We start from the raw sequence: 24,336 nt of genomic DNA, 5'->3' as shown, positions 1-24,336 counted from the left end.
GCAAAATTATAGGATTTATTTTCTATTATACATTGGATTTCTGTAAGATATAGTTGTCATGATTGTTGTGATAGGCTGCAGACTGCCGAGAGCGAGGGAGAGTGAGTACGTGATGAGGGATTTTAAAACAGTCGTTTTATTAGGGGAGAGAGAGAGAGAGAGAGAGAGAGAGAGAGAGAGAGAGAGAGAGAGAGAAAGAGAGAGAGAGAGAGAGAGAGAGAGAGAGAGAGAGAGATTCAATAACAGCGTTTGCCCTGTTCATATTTGACTCAGTGCTTGTCATTGAACACCGACAGACTCACACAGCGCAGGAAGAAAGTCTTCGCATTAAGATCGACATTACAAGGTAAAATGTTCATTTTTCCCTAGATCGCTCGGGATGAATTTAACACGAGCCATCAAAGCCAGAGCTTCTGTCTCCTTCATATTTTAGAGTTTTTTTTATGTTGGGTTAAGGAATAAGCAGCCCAGTGCGCCGCACGAGGGATTTATTTGCAAATAATTTCAAATGAAGTAGGCTATAGGCTACATGTAGCCTATATATTTTTGTAATTATTTCGTTAATTTATTATTTTGGCTTTAAAGCGTTGTGAATAAGAAGAAACACTATCGTTTTGTGTTCAGTTAGTGTCCGCTTGCATTTCTTATTGTCCATAGTCCACTACGTTTTTTCAACAATGTATATCATTCAACACATAGTCAATACAAAGTACCGATGTTTCCCATTGACGATGTCCAAAAACTCCAGTAGACTACTCCTGACGGACTAACTGGGTGATGCATACATGCATGCTGTCCTTCCTATAGGCTATAAGTGGTGGTTTTGTGAAATATGAGTTATTAAATTCTGGACTCACTCTTGGGAAACGCGGACTTTCCACATGACTGGGCGCGCAAAGGAATTGAAGCAGATGGCGCGCGCTCTTCTGTCTGTTACCGTTGAGGGATTCGCGGGGCAACAGCATACACGTTTACCGACACCCCTGTGTTCGCGGGGCATATTAAACAGTTAGTCCTTTCTTAACGATGGCTTCACTGACGACACTCATTTGAGTCCCTAATAATGTTTTTAGTCGCAAATTAAGTGAGTGTGGCTGCGCGACGAGCGCGCGGCGGCAAGCCCGCACGCTCTGCTGCTCGTTCCATGTGTTTCCCCAAATATATTATTAGCACGAATGCCATTTTAGTAGGCTATGCCATACGTTGTTTTTTCTTCCATGTTTTTGTTTGTAATAATGATTACAGTTGGCTGTATGTAGATTTGCTGCCGCTTTCATTACCCATGGTCATGGGTTGCGTGAAGTGGCCGAGCCGTCATACGATGTTTTTGGGTTAAGTGCGCTTAAAAGGTCTGACCTTTCTGATTAAATCTAAACCCAAGAAAAAAGTCAAAAAAAAAAAAAAAAAAAAAAACCCTATTGGGGGTTAAGATTCACAAACACAAAAGTTAAAGAGTTAGTCAGAGGAGCCTACTAAATAAGTCTCGTTCGTTTGAGAAGGTTACCATAGCAACAACAGGCTGGTCCATCACTTTTCGATATGGTACGGTACATCGACAAAACATAAGTATAAGCTACCACAAAAAACAAAACAAACAACAAAAACAAACAAAAAACAACAACAACAGTCTAATCTCTTGGCTAAAGTCATTTCATATTTTGAACACTTGTGATTATATGTATCATCAGAATTGGTTGAGTGTCTGTCACTTAAAGTCAGCATGAAATCAAAATTGATCAGTATAAATTGCAATATTTATTAAAAACGATTTATCTGTGCACATAATTATTTATTAATTTCAAGCTTCCCTCTTAATCTGCAATCAAAAATAACTTCCCTTCTTGAAACAACATCCCTTCTCTGATGATGTTTACTGGCGCAAGACTTTTGCCTCAAACCACAATTGATCTATCCAATCTATTCGATGGACAAAAACAAATCATGTCCTTTTTTTTATTTTCTTGTTTGAGAAGCCATTTCTCTTGGATATACAGTAGGAAAAAAAGATGATCTCAAGTTCAACTTCCATTTCTTAGCGACTTTAAATGTAATATGCTTGTATATATATTCATAAATAATCTATTCTTATACTAATCCTACTTATATTAAGTCCAATAAGTAATTCATGGTGGATTTCCCAACATTATGGCTTTACACTGTTTTAGCATCTTGACCAGCTGGACACAAAACTATTTACCCAAACAATGGAGTGAATAGTGGGCGGGACTAGACTGGTAGTCCGATCACTGGTAAATGAAGGGAATGCATTTCTGTTTGTTGTCACTAGAGGCAGAAACGTCATACTTTACACATCTCTAAACAAGGGGATGAATATAGATATTTTTTAAATCTGAGGAAATTTTAATTTTTATCTTCTTGCATTTTCTGGTTTTAAGTTAGATTTTTTGGGATTGTTGCCTTTTATTTTGATAGGGCAGTAGGAGGACTAGTGAGAGGGGTGTTCTGACCAAGAAAAGACATTTTGCCGGAACACGAACTCGAGTCCCTTAAAGTGCAACTGCACTACATGTCCGAGACGCTCTCCCACACGTTGATGGCTCTGACAGAACGGTCTGTTTTTATTTGAATGAAGCAGGTAGCACAAGTTGAAACTGTTGTGTGGTTAGCTATATTACTCGCCAAGGAAATACTATTTAATGACTTGTAGCATTAGATACATTTGTGAGATGTAGAGATTTGGGGAGTCTTAGAATATAGACACTATTTCTCACAAAAAAACGTGTATAGAAATGCACTTGAGCAAAAAGGAAGCTTAAGGGCCAAAAAGAAGACAAATAATCGAGTCTCTGCACTCCAAATGTGTTTCTACATGTACCTTGCGGGCTTATGATGTACATATACACACCTTTCTTCGTTTTTTTCTCTATGTGGTTCTTTCTTGTACAGTAATTGTCTGTGTGTGCCTTGAAGCAAAATGCATTTTTCTCCTTTGACGATATTGCTCTATCAAAGGGACGCAGATACATTGATTTTTGTTGTTGTTGTTTTTATGTGAGTATATGCAGATTTTTTTTTTTGATGCACAAAATCCCTTTCAGCTTGGCTAAGCTTCAGCAAGGGGAGGTTCACTGTTACAAAATGGGCCAGGCAGGAGGCAGCTTGCAGTACGGGTAAACACTCCTCTGATTTTATTTAACGCGACTCCAGCAATCTGTGTCAGCAATAAGCTTGTGATTGTTTACACACAAGGAGCTCTTGCATTTACCAAGGAAGAAATGGAGAAGAAGAGATGGTTTGAGGAGGAAATGTGGAGGCATCCATGTTGAAATAGACAAGACACTGGCTCAATGACTTATGTTGGACAAAGGCTTTCCTGGCAAGAGACCGCAGAGAAATATAGTATTGTCACAGGGAAGACTGACTGACTCACAGCCTTAGGCATTACTTTAATTTACAATAGATGCAGCTATGAGCACATGCAAAGAGAAGAAAAAGAATAAAAAGAAATGAGGACTTGTGATTGTAAATGTGTTTGTTGTAAGATCCAAAAACAAAAGGGCCAATTACACAACCTCTGCCCTTTGCAATTTGGAAAGCAAGTGTTTTTATTTCCACAGAAAAAAAGGGGATTGCTCCTCTAAAGAGCTTCCATCTATAGCAGGCCGTTGAGTAAAATGAAGTCGACAAGCTTTATCAGATAAGAGGCCCTCAGAGACTAAGTTAAAGCGAGTATTAAAGCTAACATGGGGCTCTCTTTACCATCCTGAATCAGATTAGTATCATGCAGATTGTCTCTTTGGATACTAACTAACAGACTGCTGTGCATCTCTCTGACATGTGGCACTTAGTGTCAGCAATGTATTAGCTTGTTGTTTTTGTGTGTGTTCATTAGTGAAACATAACCAGCAAACTAAACTCAAAAACCTTTTAATAGATGTTTTAAACTTTCTCTAAAAGAAATTGTCCCTTTGAAATTTGTTGGCGTGACTCAGGGTGATAACCTCCTTGGTTCACCATGAGAAAGAGACAGGTGGAATGAGCAAATGAGGTGATACTTTCGATCTCTCTGGCTTTTAGAGAGCTTGCTGTGATAAGTAAAAAGCGCGTGTGCTGGTTGCAAGAATCTGCGTATTATTGTGATGCACTTCAAACTGTTCAAACTTCTTTTGTAATTTTAATGTTTTTCTGAATATATTGTGGGTGCCAGAGCAGTTTTTCATGCCAAAGGCAGGAAGTGGTCTCCATTGATAGGCAGTAAGTGGGACTGTTGCGTGCTGTTGAAGTGAAAATAAATAAAGTAAGAGCTATTGGCACGGAGAGTGAATATTCTCCACTAGAAATTAAACTGAAACAATGTATTCCCATGGACCTAACCACACTGGGGAATGATACAGTATGTGTTTGTCCATCCATACATCCATCCAACCAACTAAAGGCCCAGTGGTGTAGCGGATTGGCACACAGGGAACGTCACGATAAAGGACAACACCACCCTGGAACACGTTTTATATTGAGGGGCATTCTCGAGTTTGACTGGGGAACATCTTTGGTGTCTGGTCATGAAAGAATTTCTCTATCCCAAACCTTGGTCCTTGTTCCCTGGTATCTTCTTTCCAGGCAAGTCATTTCACTGTGCTGCCATCTTGGCAATGACCCCAGGCAGCTATTGATTATTGTGATTAATTCAACTCATGTCTGCTTGAATGGGGAAATCCTCAAAATTGTTTGTGCCTCAATAACACCGAATCAGCAATAAAATCTGTCGAAAGTGGTATCACACATTTTATGTCTTTGCGCAAATATTGAGGGTTGTGGTTTCACCCATTCAATTATCTACAAGTAGGCTCCAGCACTCCTGTGAGACCGACATAAGATATAGAAGATGAATGGATTTATCTACAAGTGGTCCATCTCTTTCTCCTTACACTGTCTGCTGTAGCCTAATCTCACAGGGGCTGTGAATGAGGATGATCTGGTTGATTGGTTAATGCCATTCTAGCAGTCAGACAAACATTTGAATGACAACTATAAATCCGACACTATGATTAGTGCCACTCTGTAATACAGCTCTCAAACATCAGCTGCTCTACCAAGCGAGAAGTATCATCTATTTTGATGTTGTATTATAATCCAATAGATATCATTCACAATCTCTTTGACACCAAGGCTACTCAAATCTTAAAGAAATATTACAAGTTGAGAACAAGTTAATTACTTAAAGCAAAGGCATAAATCATTGTTATTGATTATTGACTTGCAATTGTGAAAATGGCCTATTTTTGGAGTACTTAAAAGTAGAAATATGAAGTATATACTTTTATAAAAGCACTTGCATTAACTATTCCGGTAACACTGTATTGATTGTAAAGCTGTTTAATGTTTATGACATTGCTTTGTCTTGGCAAAAAAGTTCTAAATCTAATTAAGTTTTGTAGTAATCAACATCATGACACGCTTTCTATTAATTGAGTTTAACTTGCATGAAACCCGGAATATTCCTTTAATCTGGAATATTGCTGAGGTTTCATGCAGAAAGATGTGGACATTACAGAATCTCCATCGGTAGATGTCCAGATGTCTTGTATTGACAATATCCCTTTAGTGGCGTGTAATCTGTGCTTGACTATGAAAGTGAGCGTGTGATGTTTGCATTAGACTGAAGCCTCTCTGTATGAATGTGTGAAAGTGAGATTTTTGTCTAGAAAAATGTGTGTGGTCATGAAAGAGACTAATGTGTCAGAGCCCAACCTCTGACATGAATGTCCAACAGGAATTGTGAAAATCCTATTGCAAATTTGCCTACTCTTCGAAGATAATTGGCTTATTTCTGTGTTAAATTGGTCTGTTCTACAGGATGTTGAGTGGGTTTAACACGCTCTCACTGCAGACACAGTATGTCAGTTTCTGTGGGACTCAGACGGGTATTACACGCAGAATTATTGTATGACAATGATGGACTGATAGCTGTGGAGGGCCTGAAGCAGAGGAAGAATGTGCAATGGCACATAGACTGGCATCCACTTTATCAGACAGACAGACAGACAGACAGATGTATTCCCCCTCACACACAGTAATGCCTTCCTCTCTGGATGAGCACAAATCACCAGTGAGATGGCTGCCTGGCTGACTTTGGTGAATTTTATATGTGGAATGTCATTTTCAGTTGCCATTTTGGCTCATATACGAGGATGGTTGAACTTCATCTTGTTTGCTTGCTGTCCTGTCCTCTTACAGAAACCCACACCAGTCATGAACACAACCCACCAATTTACCTGGTCTTAATAGAAAGTAGAAAAGGTAAAAAATGTCTGTTGCATTTTCCCCCCTAGTTGGGATCGTATGCTAGCTACGGCTTGAGCATTTCAAATCCAATGTTCTAAACAAAGCATATAATAACCTCGACAACCAGCCTTCTCCAGTGCCTGAAGTCCCAATTATGTCACAATTGACTCTGAGTCAATCTTCCACTGACCCTGAAAATCATCTTTCCTCACCTCGTGTTGAGTTTCAGACATCCGTCTCAAAATCTTTCCAATTTGCAGTCGAATGGAAATGTTGTCTCTCTATGTACCTTAATCATTATCTCCACATCAAACGAACAGAGCAGGCCTCAGTTTATGGCTTTGAAGATTTTTTTTCCTCATCATTCTTGTGCCTCAAGGAGCCTCTAGATAAGTGTGTGTGTGTGTTCTCAAGCATGCTTTAACCATTTAAAGGAATATTTCAGTTCATTACAACTTAAGCTCAATTGACAGTACTTGTGGTGTAATTTTGACTCAAAACACGCCCCCCCTTGGTTACAGTGAGTCACTTACAATGGAAGTAAATGGCACGGACATGTAAATGTTACTATACATACATACTTTTTCAATAGTATAGCAACATTATATTTGTGGTAACATGATTTTGTATGAAAATATTATTGCTAACCTTTTCAGTGTAAAGTTATATACAATTTTACACTTTGTTACCATAATAACGTAACACCTAAAAGCCTAAAACAACTTTCGCATTCGTTAAAAAATTGGCCCCAATTTCTTTCATTGCAAGTGCCGCAGCATAATCTTTTTAAAAAAAAAAAAAAATGAAAAGTCAAAATAATTTCCTGTCGTAATCAACATTACACCTAAAATTCTGTCGACTGAGCTCAGCTTGTACTGAACCTGTAATATTTCTTTCAATGCAGTGAAATCCAAATAAAAAAATGAGGCCTGAGCTCAATTAGTTAACATCAAGAGCCCAGAGGCACAATGTATCCTGTGTACACACTTACACTGGCAAATGACAGATGAGTTTGTCAGCAGTTGCAGCTGCTTGCAGGGATGGAATTAGACAGCAGCATTTATGAATGCAAGAGTTCCGTAAACAAACGTAGAGAAGTTGAGTATTAAAATAAAACTTGTCAATGCAAAATTAATTTGGATGAAAATAAATATGTACTGTTTGCTTGATTTCCACAGACAAGTTAAGGACAACTAGGACAATTGTGAGATATTTATTTAGCAGATAAAGAGCAATAAATTACACAATTTATACTGTACAGTGTTGTGTGTTTAACCAGCCTGGTTCTTCTTCACTAGAGGTGTCCAATCCTGCGGAGATTTTTGCGGAGACAGAGTGAGCTCAAAGCGCACCCTGTTTATTTGATTTATTTTACAAAAACACAAGGTTTTGATGTTAATAAGAGTGAATACAAAAAAGAAGACCCTCTATAGTTTATAATCATGTATTGATTTTATTCATATGACCATTAATGACGGAGTATTTTAAGTCTATGTTGCAGCTGTGTGAAAAAAAAAGATCAAAACGCGGGGGTGCGTTTTTGGTCCCCTGGGGGTTAAATGTCTGTGTTGACTATATAAATAATTCCTAAGGTTTGGTAAAAGATCAAAATGAATGATCGTCCTCCGGTTATGACTGTAACCCTTGTTCCCTCAGAAAGGGAACCCAAGGATGTTTCCTTTCGAGGGAAGTTGAACTGTGTCAAAACCCACGGAGGAACTGTACTACCAACTGGTTTCTCCCCAGAGGCCCATCACTCAGAGGAGCGTGGAAAGCTGTAATGGAAGCCATGTACAGCTTGAGCGTGGACGGGGTAAGACCAGCAGAGAAGCAATCTTGGAGGAACTCCAGCACTGAAGCCACTGGAGAGTTTACTCTGTCCACCTCAAACTCTCTACACCAAATGTTGAAGACATTCCACTTCAAGCTGTACAGTTTCCTCATGGAGGGAGCTCTAGAGCTGAGTATGGTCTCCACCACCCCTACTGACTGGCCGGCCTCTCGGTACTGTACCCCCTCAGGGGCCAGACCCACATTTTCCACAATTCCGGGCGAGGGTGAAATATTGAGCCATCTGCCTGTGTCAGCAGGTCCCTCCTAATGGGTATCTCCCATGGAGGGCCGTCCATGAGTGATATTATGTCGGAGAACCATACTCTGGCCGGCCACAATGAGGCTACCAGCAGTAGACTGGTTCTGTCGCGACGGACTCTCTCCAGAACTCCCGGGAGCAGAGCAATCGGGGGAAATTAATACAGACGCAGCCTCGGCACATCTGCACCATGGCATCTAACCCCAACGGGGCTGGATGTGTGAGGGAGAACCACAGTGGACAGTGGGTCATCTCTCAAGATGCAAAAAAGATCCACTTGCACTGGGCCGAACCTCTAACATATTGACTCCACCACCTCAAGTTGGAGTCTCCATTCCCTGGGCCTCAGCCCCTGTCTCGACAGGATGTCTGCTCCCTGATTCTGAACCCCTGGGATGCATGTTGCTCTGAGACACAACAGTTTCCCTTGGGACCACAAAAGGTTTAAAGGACCCCCTGAAGGTTTTTATAGGCCACCACGGAATATTGTCTGACCTCACAAGGACATGGTGACCTTTGAGGCCCGGCATGAAGCTCCTCAGAGCTTGGAACACCGCCAACATTTCCAGGCAGTTTATATGCCAGGGTAAATGACTGTCTGGTAAATGAAGGTCAGGGTAAAGCCACCACTGAAGGGCCCTCATGTGCAGCAGGCCGAAAGGAATGATGTTGGATTCTGCTGCCATGAGTCCCAGCACTCTCTGAAAGTGTTTGATAGGGATGGCTTGGCCCAGGCTTGGACACTGTGGCCAAGATGGACTCGATCCGTGTCAGAGACAATTGTTCCCGCATCGTGACCGAGTCTCACACCACTCCCAGGAACATGGTTCTCTGGGCTGGTGTCAACAAGCTCTTTTTTTGTGTTGAGGCTCAACCCTAGGCTCTGGATGTTGGCGAGGACGACATCTCGATGCCAAACTGCCAGCTTTTGCGACTGGGCCAATATCAGCCAGTCGTCAATGTAGTTGAGCACCCTGATGCCCTGAAACCTCAGACGTGCTAGAGCTGCATCCATACATTTGGTAAATGTGCAAGGGAGAGAGCTAGGACGAACAGGAGATCCCGATATTGGTACGCTTTGCCCTGAAAACGAACCTCAGGAATCTCCTGTGAGATGGAAGGATCAATATGAGGAAGTATGCGTCCTTCAGATCTATTGTGACAAACCAATTCTTGGATTGAATTTGACTCACGATAATGCATCGAAATATTTTACCAAGGGAACCAGGCACTCGAGCCTGGCTTCAGGTATTAATCGGGATTCTTTCTCGTCCACTGGCTAGGACTTTGAGGAAGCCTTCTTTGCTTGCAGGACGGCCCTCAGGTCGCCCTGTTTAGACTGAGGCTTTCGCCCGTGCCGTCTATGCCCCAAAGCTCCTTGAGGAGGGTCTCGAGAAGAGGTACTCTCTTTTTGTGACTGTCTGTAGGCTGAGGAGCTGGAGGATGGCTGCAGCTGCCCACCGGGGACAGACTTCTAAGGTTTTGAGCGGTGAGGGAGGTATTGTCTGAAGGCTGCAGACTGCTTTTTTGCCTCCTGAAACTTGTCGATGACTGTGTTGAAGTCGTCGCCGAACAGGCCAGAAAGCAAAATCGTGGCATCAAGTAGGAAAGCCCTGTCTTTCTCCATAAAGGTATCTCCAAAACCACAATTTCTGCCATGGAATGGCCGATAGGCCGTTTCTTTGGTGACTCGGAAAGACAGATAGCCTCTGTAGCCTTCCTTAACTCCGCGATGTCATCGGGAGTTGGACTCTCGCCCTTGTCAATACCCTTTAGAAGGTCATCCTAGAGAACTGCCATTGTATGCAGACTCGCACCAGCCCTACTTACAGCCATATAAACCCTGCCCACTAAGGAAGATTCTCTACAGGGTTTAGTGGGCAGCACCAGGGTTTTAGGGACAACGTCGACTTGAAGTTGACAAAGATCATTTAGAAGCTCAAAGATACAAGTCAGTAATTGTTCATTTGTTTTCCAACATTCATAGCGAGCATTAGTAAAACAGAGTTTCTGTGCTATTACATGGTCTTCTGTTTGCAATGTGTACAAAACCACAAATGTGTCATCCACGCTATTGTTTAACACTGTGTTGAAGTACCAACAACCCCCCTCCTTAACCACTTTTTTCAATTTGATGTAGAAAATGTGCCTTGTCAGTTCGTGTGTGAGCCCAAGCCGTGAGGATTTATTCCTACAGCTCTGTTTACCAGTGTGAATGATTATCCTCGTTTGTTAAAGTATGACTCTGATTATGTGAGTCTCCAGTGGAGAGAGAGACTGAGATTCTAATAACCAGAAGAGGAGTGTTGTGAACTTGGTTCATTGGAAACATAATTAATGGAGTGCGGTTCAGTTGTCATGCGTGATATTTCAGCTCTGGATATACTTGAGGAACTCTTTTGATGAATAGCCAATTAGAGAGAGCCCCCCTATGTCTGCTGCCTAACTGATCTCCTTTTAACCGCATTTCTGTTTCTCTGATACAATGCAAAATGTATCATCAATACCTGGGTCCAGGGAACGCTGAGCCTGTGATTTTAATTGTAATAGGGTGTTGCGAACTGCTGGTAAATTTATATAGTTATATGTGTGTGTGTTTCTGGCCCTTGATTACATTTGCAGTGAATTATCTGAAGCCATCAATAAATACACATTTCGAGTTTTTATACCTGAATAATTCCTGGATCTGATTCAATGTTGATGTCTCTAGGTTGCTGTGTTTAATGCTAATGCATTATCGCTTGCCAAAGTTTGGCAGAGTCTTAATTGAGTCTTTTTTTCTTCCTTTTTCTGATGCATTAATCCTGTCTCACAATCCAGTATTTTCCTTTTTTCCCCCTCAGATTGATTCTTATTAAAAAGGCTCATCACTCACTTCAATTAGAGAAGGGGGTGGTGGGTGTGATTTTCAATGGCAGGCTTAAATCTCGTTTCTTGCTTCATTTTTTTTGAGGCCTTAATCGTAAAAGTGTTATATTATACATAATTGATGATCCTGCTTGGAAAAGAGGAACGCAATAAACAGCCGCCTTCTAAATGTTCAAAGGAGAAATCTGCTTGCATTCCTCTATATTGTGTGTTCCACTGAGATGGGACTGATTCAAACAGATTGGGAGAGAGGATAAAGTGAATGAGTTGTTTGAACTTTTGCGGAGAAACGAAAAAGCACCACTGTGCTTAAGCCAGCCGGTCGAATGGCACACTCATGTGACGCACACATTTATCTATCCTCCATGCTCAGTAATTCCCTCAGTAATGCCATTTCAATTTCCTCAGACACTGAAGCTGATAGAATGATGAAGATGGCAGACTGAAGCTCAAGGGGCAATTCTATTAGGCTTTGGTGCTGCTGTGGTGATGGGGCCAGTGATAGGTGCTGGGAGGACTCACCAACAGTAATTGCAATTGTTTTATTGTGGTAAGGGTAGAAGAATAATGAGGTTATTTTATTGTGTGGAACATCTTGTCTTACAGAGGTGAAATACATGCAGCAACTACACACCCCTGAAACATTATGATTAGATTTACTTTAAATTGAGTATGCCTACTTGCTTACTATATAAGGCTTAAGCTATAGAAAAGAGGATCATTTATAGATCCTAAATAAATATTCGTAGGATATAAAATCCAAAAGTAAAATAGATTATAATAATGAAACATACTGTAGGACCTTTCTTGGTATCACAGCAAAAACAGGCTAATTGATTGAAGTAATGATGCATTCACAGGGAACTTGGAGTTGTGTGTTGATTCAGTAGCCATTCTGAATGATTCATTAGTTCATTTATTGAAGTTTTCATCAGACTGATTCAAACCTGTAAGTACTAGTTTGTGAGACCAAATCATAAAAAAAGCTGTTTGCTTGTGAGTCAGACTGCAAACGTTTAAAAACTTTTTTCAGTCTGGCGTTTTGATCATTTATGAGTGTTGGTGTAATAAGTTATTATTGATGGCGCTTAGATGTCTGTGAGAATGTTTAGAATTTAATTGTAATTTTATGATGGTTATCTCATGTACAGCACTAACCTTTGCTTTATAAATACATTTAACATTGAACATCCAATCATTTTGAACCTGTATGATATTCTTGCTTCTATAGAATACAAAAGAAGATATTTTGAATAATGTTGGTAAGAAAACAGTTTTGGTTTCCATTAACTTTCATAATATTTTTTATTTTTTTTGTCTACACCATGGAAATCAATAGGAACCTTCACAGTTTACTTAGCAACATTCAACATAATTTGTGTTCCACAGAAAAAGAGGAAGTCATACAGGTCTGGAATGAGGATGAGTACAGTAAATGATTACAGGATTTTTTAGGGTTTACCATTCCTTTAAAAGCACTGCAATGCAGGTACTGTCATGTGTGAAATATGTAAATATAAGGTATGCCCACCAATGACCTTGCTAATTGAATTCGAGAACTTACATTTTTCATATTTCGCACATGAACGCACCACAATTCGAACACTTTGCACGGCCCACACTTTGAAAACCACTGGTAAAGGGACCTAAATGCGGTTCTAACTGAATTTTGTTTGTAGTGTTCTGCTTTTTCAAGTTAAATGCACAATCACAGACATACTGTATAATTGCAGATGATTTTAATTTATTTTTCATTTGCTTGCAAATAGCCTAGACTTCAAAGGTTTGATTGATCCATCTTACCTGGTAGTTTGGCGTGGCAAATATTTTTACGATGGGTCAAAAGCGAGGGGCTCTGCAGTGACCTTAATCTGGGGGATTTCTTAAATGCTTCATTGTCTTTTTCCACCATCATCATCTACAGTCAATTTCCAGGAAGCTGAGTGTGAATGACTTCATGTAGAGAGAAAATCTTGTGCTTGTTGACTCAAAGATCTAGTAATCGCAAAGCATTGCTTTCCTTAGTACATAGCCTTCTGATTCTCCGCTATTTATATGCAACCAGAACATAATATCAGAATCAGAGAACACCAGCGGTTATGTACACAGTTGCGTACACAGAAAGCTCTGTCCAAATCACTCGAGGGTGAAATTTGCTCAGAAGTAATACATCACAGAGTTTCAATATCATTTCCATCAACTCTAATGCCACACAAACGCACGCTCATTGGAATTCTTTTCCCATTTGAGATCGGAAAACTCTTATCGATCTCATCAGTGCAATAAAAGCTGCTAAATGCAATGCGATACACATATTTTGCCACAAGCTACATGTTGAAAAGACTATTTAAACATCTCCCTGGGGCCCAGGTTTGAGCTGTTTGAATAAACAGGCTTTCTAGAGAATGCCATTGACTTGTATAACATACACTAAATGGCCTAAAGTACTATATGTTTGACAACTTCTTCAAATCTCTGTACGTATTCATAATGTTTATAAACTACCGGTCAAAAGACTGGAATAATCAAGACTATTTTTTTTTAATATATATAAAAAAGAAAAGAAAAAAAAAAAGGCTCTCGCCAAGGCTATTATTTGATCAAACAATAATATTGTGAAATATTGTTTCGATAAAAACAACTGTTTTTTTTTATTTGAAAATTATTTTAAATGTAATTTATTTCTGTGATGGCAAATCAGAAATTTCAGCAGTCATTACTTGCATTATGCATTAGTTGGGTCATGAATGTTCAGTGGGCATTTCATGGGAAATTGGGCATGCTGTGTCAGGCTAAGACTTTTGTTAAAGGCACAATATGTAGTTTTTTTTTCGCCACAAGAGGGCACAGTTTCCAACAATAACAAAGGCGTAGGTTGATGATGCAGTGATAAACTGAATGATGGGACTTTCTGTCAAGCTGATGGCTCTAATAAGTGCAAACATTCATGTTTTTTAATGTTACAGTGGTATGAAGCAGGTCGTGATTGCTAAAGATATCATACGCGAGTCCCACGGATATAAAGGAATAAGGACAGTTTATTAGACGAATTAAACTTGTGAGGTAACGCAGTGTTGCTTTACTTGGTCTAATGTTACACTATCACACTAAATGGCAGCCCATTCTCACTCCCAAGGCGTCACCTAACTGACGCCTTGGGAAGCATTTGGACATGCTTCAATATCTGACGCTTTAGGCGCCCTTTAGCGTCAGTTAGATGACGCCCTAGGATCGCGTGTACCCTACCCCCACCCCACACCTAAACCTAACCGCGTCCTCTAACAGACGCTTTCCTTTAGCGTCAGTTAGATGACGCCGTAGGATCGCGTCATGTAAGTGACGCTAAAGGGCGCCTAAAACGTCAAATATTGAAGCATGGTCAAAGGTGACGCCTTGGGGTGAGAATGCGTTGTAAATGGCATTTAAATGTGTGTTGAAAGATATAATGTTATTCTACGTGTTAGTTTGTTTGCTATACGAAACTAGCAGTGAGCTAGATCAATATAACATACTGACCATATTCTAACATTTCATCATGTTGAGCTAACGTAATATAACAGTGATTTGTTTTATGTTTATTTGCTCACCTGTCTAATAAAGCTGTCAAGTCGTGACTTGTGAAGCTCTGTCAAGTCCAAGTTAGTTGTGAACGTGGAGCTCTCGGCATTTCAAAAACGCAACGCTGATATTGATACTCATTTTAGTTTCCCTTGTTTGTCCCAAAGTCTGCTTGCCATGGTCTATGTTTGAAAGAAACAAGAAAAAACTGCGTGCCGGTAAACATTACGCACTAGGCAGTTGTCCATGTCTGTCACCATGGTTATGTCATGGCTATGGCAGTATGAATGGAAACCGAGGATAGCGCAGATATTGCGTCATTGATAGGTGGCATTTTTTTCTCGGACGGAAACTTATTTTAAATTGGAATTTCTCTAAAATAAGATAATGTGAGTAGTATTGTTGACTCTTGGTTGTGATGTTTCTCATTTTTAAGTCACTTTAAGTAAAAAGCATCTGCTAAATGACTAGATGTAATTGCAATTGTGAGCATCCTGTAGAGCCTGCATTCGAACATTACATCTGCAGCCTGATTTGGTTAAAACTGCCTTTGGAGCAGGGTTGGTTTGAGCTGCAGTCCTGAAATAGAGAAATAGACCTGTCCCCCTGTCCAGTCAGACGTGAAATCACTAGACTCCTCTCGCCAGCCAATAACCAATATCCTAGTCAAACCTGAGAGTCTTGTTCCAAACTTGTTCCTTTCACCTGACAAAGTTTTATGAGGAACACCTGCACATGTCCACGTAACATCGCACACATGCACATCTGTGCGCACGTGGAAAAGACATTGTGCGGCAGATGTGGGTTGGTAGGTGTGTGGATCTGACAGATCTGGGTAAAGAGTCTTGCAATGCATTGTGTCTTGTCATCTGTCGTTTTCCACACGTTGGCTGTTGCATCTACAGCTGTACTGTTAAAAGCACAAGTGACACCAGGCCATAGCTGTCATCACCAGGAAAAGAGAGTGAATCTGAGCAAAGCAAAGAAAGGAAACAGAAATGGAAGCGAGGGAAGGAGAAAGAGCAGCTGAGATTTTGACACATTCTTGGGCGAGTTTTGGTTAAGAGCCAGATGGTTGTGACAATATAAGTGTGCGTATAGACAGCTGTTTGCGAACAGAGTTCTTGATCATGGTATATGTATATGCTGTATACTGTATAAATATTAGGGCATTTTGTGAATTACATACATATTAATTAAATTAATCACATGCAATATACATTTTTGCTGAATGATTTTTGGGGAAAAGACATGAATTAATACTTTACATAAATTCTATATATTTTTAAATTTAGTATATTCAATTTATTTTAACAATGAATTAAAAACTTTAAAAATTATTTTTGCAGCAATTTACATATTAATTGCATACATATTATCTATATTTTGCGGAGTAGCCTATGTCTGTTGAATGATGCTGCAATGGGATGATGTACAGCAATGGTATTTTATACTATATTTTATACAATTTTTTATTATATTTAATATATATTTTTAAAACGATTCAAATTAAAGTACGAACATTGATACTTTTAAAATGTTTCTCAATGTTATTATTATAATTTTTTTTTTACCATTAACAATTTTTTTTAACATTAGTTTTAAGGTGTTTTAACAAATTACAGTAAAAAAAAAAATATATATATATATATATATATATATATATATAATTTATATATTAATTACATTTTTTTTAATTAAATGTGTTACTTGACAGCTCTAATAATAAGTATGCATTAACAGCTCTTACCTAGTCTCTGTACCCTTTCACTCTTTTCTTTTTAGTTAGTGGTTTCTTTTTTTTTTCAGTCTCATTCTTGAATTGTCATCAGCACAGCATCTTCTTTCATAACTGGTCTCTGGACAGTCATTCACATTCATCTTATTATCCGCATTATTTCTGAATAGTCTCAAAGCCTAACTTCCCTTTTTCTATGTACTATTCCTTTCAGTAGTTCAATACCACTGCTCAAAAGTAATTACCCAGGACCATCTCCATATCCATCTATCTTTATCTGTACTCTTTTTCATCAGACTTCAGCATGGTGCTCCATCGTAACCTTTGATCTGCTGCCTAAACTGTGCCTGACGTTTCATCACAGCACTATGGAGTGGTTTATTTTCGTTTGCGTGATGGTTTGCTCGAAAACTCACTCCAGGCCTGTGCTGCCAACACGCCTCCAGGCCAAAGAAAAGAGAAATAAAAGCTAATTTCTGCCTGATTCATCATGTGAAGATTGCCCTGCATTTATTGATAATTGCTTTTTTCCGTTTAAAAGGATGGCGTTAAAATGTCAATCGAGTAAACTCTGAGAAACGCAGCTGTCGCTGCAATTAACTTCTCGCTTTCCTTAATGAAAGGATTAATCCAGTGGCAAATCTCTTGGGTCTTTACACACGTCTATTCATTTCTCTGTCAGCAGCATAAAGCCGACCCGTGTGGTGAAAAATAGGAGTATCTGTAGCTCGTGCCAAAAGCGGCATTCAGCTTCGCGGTTTGATGTCGCTTCAACTTTGCCCTCTTCGCTTTATGCCCATTGACTATTAACCATAGCCGCTCTGTCACAGCTTCCTGTCGATGTGTCTCTGCTTATCTGCCTCCTTAACACGCTGCTGCTTTCCCACACTTCAGCTCAGAGCTTCCTTCTTCGTCACAGCGGGACGTCTTCCCGCTCTTGTCTCTAACCTTCAACAAACATAGAGCCAGGCAAACACAAGTTCACGTATGAATGCTTTCTGTCGTGAGTAGTCTAAAGTTCACGTGTTCCGAGATGCTCGCACTTGATCAATTTCTAATGTCACTCGACGGAGAGCGCGAGGGGCCTGGGACGATCGATCACCTCATTGATCCGGTTTTCTTTTCTTCAGGACGTACACACACACACACACACACAGAGAGAGGTTAGCCTGATAAATCAGACACTTGGCAAATGTCGATCAGTCATAGTTTTTTAGTTAATCCATTGATCAAAGCTCAAGACTTTATGGCCCTCATTTCAGCAAAGCTGTTCTGCCTGTATCGGATAGCGACTGTTGAGGTTCAATACTCTGAGACCGGAGTGATTCATTATAGCGCTGTAACTCCTTAGATGTCTGCCGTACATGAAGGCCGGGGTTAGGCTTTTCGGTGTCTGTCAGTAAATCATTTTACTGGCATTCAGTATTGTTACTGATTGAACCTAATCATTTATGCATTAAAATCGATTGTGTCCTAACTGTTACCATCCTCTTATCTGAAGAAGGGACAAAACATTGTTGGAGATTTGGGCTTCTGTTCAATTTTACCACAGAGATTGAATTGAATTTGAATGTTATTTAGTGATTAAAATATATGCAAATGCTGGCATGCTGAAGCAACAAATGACATAAGAATGACACAACAAAATTACTGCTACATGTCTGTCTTGTAGAACTAACGCATGCGCTTCCTTTTTCACCTGAGATTTGACATAAATTATGATAATTCAAGGACCCTGATCATCATGACCATCCCAGCGCCAATCAGACTCAATTTCCCCTCACCGCCACAGTTGATATCAGTAGATTAGCATTTCTCTGAAGCATTGCACGAGCCCTGAAGTCACAAACTAACCCAAACTAAATGTTGCCGATCATTAGAAGCTAGTTGCTTATATCCATCACATACACTCAAGGCCTCATTATGCTTCTGCGTAAACTCCATGGCGTAGCAACGCCGTCACTCCTGCGGCGTTGCGTTGCATTTCACCACCAGAACGCTAGGGGGTGTGTGGTTCGCGAATCTCTTTGCCAATTTGTTTTGGTTCCATGCGCCAGTTCCGATGGCGAGCAAAAGAGAGAATGTTGTTACAGCTGGAGCTAATCGACGTTGAACAACAAATGATTTTATTGCAAATGTTTAATTGCGGAAGAAAAAGAAGATGTCAGCCACGGTGATCTGTACAACCAGTCCACGAAGACAGGGAAAGGATTGGCAAATTTGTTACGGTTGTTCGACTGCTGAGGGGCTTGGACAAAGAAATGTACTTAAAGTATTTTCGGATGTCGAAAGGTCGATTTTACGATCTTGCTCATCGTCGTTTAAACCTGTTAATACAGCATCAGGGTACACACAGTATACCTATTGACCTCGCTCAGAGACTGGCAGTGATATTCTGTATAATCAGTATAATCTGACCAATCACAGCCCTCACCTCGACGCATAGTTATAATTTTTTGGAGGTGCATGTCGAGCTACGCCGGAGAGGGGTTCGCAGCAAAGCAGAGGGGTCTGTGGGGGTACACCGTCGATTCGATGCAAAAGCATAAAACAGGCGTCAGAAGGGTGGTGGCTTGCTATGTGGCATCACAAGGTTTTGATTCAGAACAGGTATGGGGACAAATCTTGACACCTCACGCATGCGAGTGCTTCTCCGAGCATCTTTTATGCACCACTTTTCTCTAAAACAGAAGTGTAACAGCCTTATCTTCTCTCAGAGTGAACTCTTTAATGCATCGGCCAACTCATTCACTGGGCATCTCTCCACTTTTACTCAGGTTACATGGTAGCTGTCTGTCCAGAAAGAATGGATAACTATTTCTGGAGCTTTTAGGTCACCGTCTCTAAATTGTGTAAGTTAGGGTGCCTTCTATTTAGAGCACATCTCTGACTGCAGGATTTCTGGGTTGATACAGTTTAGCTCTTAGCCTGAACATGCTGATCTAAGCCTGATTTCTAGTAGCATCTCCCTTAAGGACTATAGGCAAGTTATTCATTTGAGGGACTTTCAAAGCATCGATCAGCGTACTTTCTGGGACCTGAGGATGTGCACCTGGAGGGAACCCAGAGCCAGTGATGTTCTCACTTACAACTATCACCTCTTGAAAAAAATGCTTGTGTGTACATATACATGTACATGTCACCCGTACGTTACAGTCCAACTGGTTAAAGGAAAGTGCCTACCACAAGATTAAGCTTGTTGTTGCTTGATGTTTTAAGCAGAGTTAAACATGCTTTCTATTCAGTAGATGATTTATTGATTCCTCATGGCTGATAACTGGCAAAAAAAAAGTTAAAAGCATGTTTCTAACATACAATGCAATACAATACAATAGAATATTTATTTATAAAGCACATTTCAAAACAGCCAAGGCCGACCAAAGTGCTGTACAAAGGAGAAGATATGCAATGCAGTACAGGACTATAGAAATAAGCAACTAAAAGTCAGGGAGAGTTAAAAGCAAGAGAGAATAAAAAAGTCTTTAAAGAGGATTTAAATATGGAAACTGAGGGAGCCAGTCTGATATAGAGAGGCAAACTCTTCCAGAGTTTTGGGCCTGCAGTCGCAAATGCATGTTCGCTTCGTTTAAGTCTGGCAGTAGTCACTGGATCTTAGGGTACGAGACGGGGTGCACAGACAGAGCAGGTTGGTCAGGTACTGAGTACTTTTTACTTTTTATCATTAATGATTTGTCAACAAAATAAAAACACCAACAATAATAATACTAACAAGAATTAAAATAACACATAAGTATTATTATTGTTATTACAAATAAAATCATGTTCTAAATAACACTTTTTTTATAATAACTGATTTTGTCAACAACAATACAATATTACAATACAATAAAAATATTATTATTATAAGAATCATGTTTGTAAACAATATATATATTAATATGAATTATTGTTAATATAAATACTATTAACACATTATTATCATTTTCATTAATAATAACAATAATAATTAAATTATATGTATTAATAGTATTTATTTTACTATTAAAATTAGTTTAACAATATATGCAAATTATTATTAAAATGCTATTTAAGTAACACACCATTATTATCATTGTTAATAATAATAATTAAAATGTCTGTGAGTAGTGCACACTGACCTGTGTGAGTATGTGAGTATTTCTTGAGAAAGAATGTCAGGGACATAAAATGAGCAACAACGCAACTGCTTTAAAATATGTGCAGGATACCTTTCTGTAAAGTTAGCATTTTCTTTTTCTTTTCTTTTTTTTTGCAAAAAAAAAAACAAAAAAAACAAAAAAAAACAAACAACAAAAAACCCTGAAGTACAAGTTTAAATAATTTTGTATGGTAATTGACATTTATCCTATGCTGAAAGCTGAACTTTGTATTGTATTCATAACTGTAGCGTCCAACTTGTACTATGCAAATTAAAGGTTTTAATTTATGATTGTGTAAATAACTTCCCCCTGCACTTGTCCGTGTCCTTCTCCTTCATTCAAACAACATTCTTCTTTCTTCAGTCTCCCTCGAACTCTTTATCTGTCTGCCCTTGCTAAAGTCATACATCCCTTCACCCGATTTAATTTCAAATCAAGTTTGGCTTTATTGGCATTGATGGGAAATGAATACAGTTAGCTAAGGGGAATGAAAGAGCATGCTTTTACACACGCTCATAACTCCTTCATTTTCTCTCTTTCTTTTTGGTCTCTCCGTGTCCCTTCCACACACACACACACACACACACACTGTAGAAAACCTCATTCTCACGCCTGAATGATTTGCCTTCTTCGTTCTCTCTGCTCCATTCCTTCTGTGGAAAAAAAAGAGCTTGGCGTGGCTGCAGTAGATATAAACTAATGACCGCCTGATTAATTCATTAGCCTGACACCCTCCTTACTCTTTCATGTGGGCAAACCCATTTACCCATCACTACTTCAATCCAGAAGCAGGGCATTCTGGGAAAAATAGCCATCTCTCTATGAAATTGCTTGAAGAGTGCATTTTTTCCATTTGTTGAAGAAGTTTTTCCTGTTAAAACAGGAAGTTAGGATGGGACCGATGGAAGGGCTCTTTTTTTTTTAAACCATAAATAGTTCTTTTACGTGAGGTTCTCTTGTACTGCATGATATCTTACACTAGGGAAAACCTCTTTTCCCGCAACACATTGAAATGAGACAACTTCAGCAGCCTATCGAGAGAGGTCCTTCGTGACGTCAGATCCAATGGGGGCACTTCGCGCCCACTATGTCACGCCCCGAAGCTCATGCATTGCTGGATCTGGAGTGAGACTTTGGTGTTGGATCCCAGCACGCACAGAGTTTTACACTGTGTTCCCCTAGCATAAGATATTATGCAGTATGAGAGAACCTCTTGTAAGAGAACGTCCTCGGTTACTAACGTAACCTCGGTTCTCTCTAGAAGAGGGAACGAGTACTGCGTATCTTTACCATTTTCTCTAACACACTCTGATTCGCTTCAGCAATGAAAAAACAGATTATATCAGCCCATCAAGCTATATTTATAGGTCTAGGCCACGCCCGCCGTGACGTTGTGGGCGCAAAGCACCCACATTAAATCTGACGTCACCAAGGGCGTTCCATACATTCATTGTATAGGCATTCCAATACGTTTTATAATAATTCAAAATTCAGGGTAATTTTTTTTTAATTTTTAGTATTTTGTAGTAATTTTTTTTTCAGTTGTTTTGGATAAAATGTAACATGCTTTTGGAACAACTCACTGGGCATCTTACTGTCCACGAAATGTGCAAGAAGCCAGTAAAATCATTTTGCTGAAATGTCGCCATGGGCACATTTTTCAAACGGTCCTGACGATCCTGAGTTGATAATCTTTATTAGGCTTTAATCAGGTCACAACCATGAATCTTCTGCTACATGCGAGCCAGCTGCAGGTGAGGGTGGGACTTATTTTAGAGAGCATTTGATTGGACAAGAAAATGTATAGTGCAGGATGAGTCATTAAATTTTTTGGTCCATTTCACAGGAAATTTTTAATGCATTTATCTACTGAACATTTTTATTTTTTTTTTGTGCCTGCAACAGACTACACTCTAAAAATGCTGGGTTGTTTTAACCCAACTTTCGGTCAAATATGGACAATCCCAAACATTGGGTTAAAAATGTAATTATAAAAATTTAACCCAATGGCTTGGTTTGTCCATATTTGACCCAAAGTTGGGTTAAAAAAACCCAGCAATTTTTATTTCAGCAATTCTATAAGATCATTACAAATCACAATGTGTAACATGGATTGTATGATGATGGCACATATGGAATCGTAGGCTACGACACAAGATAGTATATTAGATTAAAACATCATCAGTATGCGCTTGTGGTGAACAAATAGAGCAATAGAGAAAAGATGAGGAAGTGAAAGAGGCAATTGCTAGGGAAAAGAGGCCAATTTGACATGCAAATCTTAAAAATGGAGCTTGAGGTAAGTAGTTTTGAGTTTTATTTTGCATTGATCAATATGCCATTTCATGTTGCATTTTTATTGTCTAGTTAGTAGACGTAAGTCGTAGCAACAAACACACTATTAATGATCATGCTAAACTTCTGACACTGTCCAAAAATTATCGCAGGCTATCTTTAGTTGTAGGGCCGTGATAACGGCAGTCTTTGAACCTCTCACTAAACGATAAAGACTACGACTACAGAAATCACCACGATTGATCATCTTCCATCTGGGACAGCTCAAAATCATAGGCATTAGAAGTGCAAATACCAGGCATTAGAAGTACATATCATCAAAGCTAACAGACATAAGCAACAAAACACAATTTTGGTTTTTTGATTGGACATTAAAACTGTTCACACATATTTTTGATAGTAAACTTAAAAAAAAAACAAAAAAAACACGAGTACAATCTTTATCCCCCCCTCCCCCAATATCAAGGCTCATTATGATTTTGTGTTATTTATTTCCCAGCTGGGAAACTTCGCTGAAGATAGTTTCTCTGATACATGGTTCTAAAAAAAAACATCCCTTGCTAATTTAATGAGCCTCATTTCACCTTCCCGCTGTGAGATGGAGCACCGTGTTCTGATTGGCCGTTTGGCTACCTGCTGAGACATGATTGGTTGGAGGTATTAGCATGCATGAGAGTGGCTTGGCTGTGTCGCCAGGGTCAGAAGTTGAGGGGTGAGAGAGTATACCAAATGTCGCTCAAGCTTCCGAACGGAAGGACGGCGCTACGAGCAGGATGAGATGGCGAAAATGTACCGCCTGCCCTAAAGAAAGAACGAAGGAGGCTGAAGCGTGCAGAGATTAAGACGGTCTGGAAGACACAGTGCGAGAAAGCGAGACCAAGAAAGAGCGGTTTAAAGAAAACACTAGGCTCAGAAAAGTAAAAACTCACAGGAAAGAGAGAACGGAAAAAGAAAAACAAAAGAATCCCTAGAGCTAGTCTTAGTCTGGAAGAAAGAGATAGAGTACAGCAGATGGGTGAGAGTGATAGAGGGACAGATGGATAATTAGATAGATAGATGAATGCTGAGAGATGGCGATGCCGAGATTGAGATGAAAGTTTGTCCAGCGGGGGCTCTGGTAGGGGGGATTGTCAAAGTGGGCTATAATGCTGGCTGTCAGTAAAAGGGACCCTGCATCTTTTAGCAACCTGGGCCGGTTCTGTTCCTGCCACACATACCGGCTATTTTTAATAGAATTAAGCTCGTCTCGTTATCAGTGGAGCGGCGAGCAAAGAGTGAGGAGAGATTGAAACAGCGATTTCCAATTTGAGATTGTGTCACACACATCTCCCTGCACTGAGATAACATCGGTGAATCAACCACCATCATCATCTCTCCCTCTCTCTCTCTCTCTCTCTCTCTGC

The 24,336-nt window shown here is 39.7% G+C and overlaps 1 protein-coding gene across 2 annotated transcripts in view; it reads left to right on the top strand.

Annotated features, from left to right (window-relative positions):
- The first annotated feature begins 214 nt into the window (after nucleotides 1-214).
- The window catches only part of cdh24b (cadherin 24, type 2b), a 164,757-nt gene continuing 140,635 nt past the window's right edge, over nucleotides 215-24,336 (top strand). Inside the window, exon 1 of one of the 2 annotated variants that reach the window (XM_089131144.1) lies at nucleotides 215-346. The gene's annotated coding sequence lies outside the window, so the exon portion shown is untranslated. The remainder of the gene's footprint in view (nucleotides 347-24,336) is intronic. The other variant, XM_039654595.2, reaches the window with a different exon arrangement.

This window comes from Pimephales promelas, chromosome 5 (genome assembly GCF_988280905.1).
Source record: "Pimephales promelas chromosome 5, fPimPro1.hap1.1, whole genome shotgun sequence".
Lineage (NCBI taxonomy): Eukaryota > Metazoa > Chordata > Actinopteri > Cypriniformes > Leuciscidae > Pimephales > Pimephales promelas.
The sequence above is the reverse complement of the archived record's forward strand: the minus strand, read 5'-3'. Positions and strand labels throughout refer to the sequence as shown.